Here is a 3,601-nt window from a genome sequence, read left to right as displayed (position 1 = left end):
GGTTCAAATCTGGCCTCAGATACTTCCTAGCTGTGTGACTCTGGGCAAGTCACTTAACCCCCATTGCCTAGCCCTTACTGCTCTCCTTCCTCAGATCCAATATACAGTATTGATTCTAAGATGGAAAGTAAAGGTTTAAAAAAAAAGGTAAGGGAATAAATATTTATTAAGTATTTTACTATGTGCCAAGCACTTTAAAAATATTATCTCATTTGACCCTCATAAAACCCCTGGGATATAGGTGCTGTTATTATCCCCATTTTACAGATGAGACAAAGAAAGGTTAAATAACTTACCCAATATTATACAACTAGTTAAGATTCTGGGGTCAGATATGAACTCGGACCTTCTTGATTCTAGGCCCAGCTCTTTGGCCACTGTACCACCTCAATGCCTCTAGGGAGGAAGAGTGTCCTTAAGTAGAGAAAGGATTTTAGTCCTGTAACAGGAGCAGATTTTACTCTGCTCCGAGCAGAGCACATTTGGAGTACTGTGATGAAGCCTGGTAAGATGGAAAACAGCCACAGGAAGGCAATCAGGATGGCAAATGGAAGGTGTTGAGACCATGTCATAAAAGGATTGGTCTTAGGAGGACACAATAGCTGACTTTGAGGATTTGATAACTGACGAACTGAAGATGCATTAGACCTGCTCTAGTCCCCATAGGGCAGAGCTGGAAGTTGGAAGACTAGTTATTTGGGGGGAAACTTCCTAACAACTGAACCACTAAAAAACTGAATGTGCTGCCTCTGGAGGTAACAGATTTCCCACCCCCACCCCCCCCACCCCCGACTAAAGACCTTCAGGAAATTGCTAGATGATCAGTTATCAGTTATGTTGTGGAGAAGACTCATCAGGAACAAATTAGACAGGTAAGCAGCCAAGGTCTCTTCTAATGCTGAAATTCTGTGATTAGGAAGGAAGAAATCATGGATGGCTTCATGGAGGAGAGGATACTTAAGCTGAGATCTGAAGGATGGTGGCTGGAAATTAAATAGATGGACCTGGGGAGGAGGAAGTAAAGGAGACTATTCTAGACAGGTAGAATATTAAAAGCAATAAAAATAGCCGACATATTACATTTCAAGATTTGCAAAGCATTCTGCATAATTCTCATACACTCTTTACAACAGCCCTATGACATCAGTATTATTTTTGCATTTTACTTTTTTTACTTTTTTTTTAAACCCTTGTACTTTGGTGCATTGTCTCATAGGTGGAAGATTGGTAAGGGTGGGCAATGGGGGTCAAGTGACTTGCCCAGGGTCACACAGCTGGGAAGTGGCTGAGGCCGGATTTGAACCTAGGACCTCCCGTCTCTAGGCCTGGCTCTCAATCCACTGAGCTACCCAGCTGCCCCCTATTTTTGCATTTTACAGACAAGGAAACTGAGACTCAAAGAGGGAATCTTGCCCATGTCACACAGTAAATGACAGAGGAAGGATTCAAACCCAAGTCCTCCTGATTCCTGATTCTGAGTCTACCCATTTATTCACTATACTGTCCTGACTGTGGAGTGTTTGGGGAGGACTAGTACCTCTTGTGTGAGGGCTTACCAAGCCCTTTTCAGGCTGTTCATCCACCTTTGGCATCCATCTTTCACCTAACTCTCACCTGTGGCTCCAAGAATCTTTAGCATGTACAGCAACCACATCCAAGGTAAACCATTTTGGCAGATGGGCTAAACCAGGATGAGGGTAACCAACAGCTCACAAACCCATCTGTGAGTTAGGGGGATGCCTACCCCAAAAACATGAAGGCTTCCCCTAGTGGAATGGGTAGATGAGAACAATTTGTTCCAATGACTATGAAGGTGGCTGAAGCAGATGCTGTGGAGCATTTAGCCCTGGATCTACATCAAAGACTCCAAGGTCATCCACTGCATCCTGAGCCATTTCCAGCCTTGCTGACTTTTGTCTTGCCACTAGACTTAGATGACTCTGGAAGAGAGAGTGAGGCTGATGGCTTTGTACAGCTCTGCCTCATGTAAACCCAATTCACATGAGTCAAGCACCATCCCATGGTGTCATTGATCCTCTTCAAAAATGAAGGACAAACAACAACATTCTTACTAAACAATGGTACAGAAGATGTGTTCAGAGAACAAGATGGAGTCCAGCTCTACTGAAGTTTAGGGCAAGTGAAGATGAATAGTGAAAGATAATGGAAAAGTTGGTGAGGACTCATCCTCCCATCTAATCTGTTGTCAAGTCCCTTGAGTTTCCTCACCTGTAAAATTTCAAAGTGCAGATCTTGAAAGTTCTTCTAAGAAAAGGGCATTGAATGCCAAACTCATTGATGAACTAAAGAAGGTCCAGAGGAAGACAACCAGCATGGCCTCGAGTTATGCTATATGAAGATCAGTTGAAGAAACTGGGAGTATTCAGCTTGGAAAGAAGACTTGGGGAGATTATCCCTGTATTTAAGTATTCAAAGAACTATTACTGGAAGGACAATTGGGCTCATTCTGGTGGACTGAAGTGGGCAGACTTGGGAGCAAGGAGTGGGAATTGCAAAGAGATCTATTTAATGCTTCATGTCAGAAAAACTTCCTAACAATTATAGTTCTCTAGAGGTGGAATAAGAGCAGCTAGAGAGCACAGTGGATAAAGTACCAGGCCTGGAGTCAGGAAGACTTTTCTTCCTGAATTCAAATCCAGGCTCAGATGTGTGACTGTGTGAGCTTAGGCAAGTCATTTAATCTTGCTTGCCTCAATTTCTTCATCTGTAAAATGAGCTGCAAAAGGATACTTTAGTATCTTTACCAAGAAAATGCCAATTAGGGTCACAGAAGAACAACTGAATAATGACAGAGATGGAATAGGCAGCCTTGAGAAAAGTAGCTTCCCTCTCCCTGCTCATCAGGTATATTGTAGGGAGGATTCCCTTTGGGATATGGGTTGGGTTCAAAGCCACTGAGGAACTTGTGAATTTTCCAACTGGAAAATCTGTATTTTTACAACTTTATTTTTCAAAGAATGGAGAACCAAAGTAGACATTTGAGCAAAAAAAGCAAGGCAAACAAAGCTTTGAATTAGAAAAATTAATAAGCCCTACATATTGTTTGTCCTTCATTTTCTTTTTTCTTTTTAAACCTTTACCTTCTGTCTTAGAATCAATATTGTGTATTGGTTCTGAGGCAGAAGAGTGGTAATGGGAGTTAAGTGACTTACCCAGGGTTACACAGCTAAGAAGTGTCTGAGGTCAAACTTGAATCTAGGACCTCCCATCTCTAGGCCTAGCTCTCAATCAACTGAGCCACCCAGCTGCCCCCTTGTCTTTCATTTTCAAAGAAAATCAGTGGCATCATGGGGTTTTGCTTTGCAATAAACTGGCTGTAAGTGAAGCAGAATTGTACAAAGACATCAGCCTCACTCTCTTTTGAAGTCGTTGAAATCCAGTGGCAGGACAGAAGTCAGGATGACTAGTGAAGGCCCATAGTGCAACAGATGACTTTGATGTCTGCCCAACCTCTAAGCTCATCTGCTTCAACTGCCTTCATGGACACTGAAACAAATTATTCTTGTTTTCTCATTCTGCTGACAGGATGTCTTCATCTGCTTGGGGCAGATTTGAGATCTGTTGGTTACCCTCAACCTTG

This window comes from Gracilinanus agilis, chromosome 2, assembly GCF_016433145.1.
Source record: "Gracilinanus agilis isolate LMUSP501 chromosome 2, AgileGrace, whole genome shotgun sequence".
Taxonomy (NCBI): domain Eukaryota; kingdom Metazoa; phylum Chordata; class Mammalia; order Didelphimorphia; family Didelphidae; genus Gracilinanus; species Gracilinanus agilis.
The sequence above is the reverse complement of the archived record's forward strand: the minus strand, read 5'-3'. Positions refer to the sequence as shown.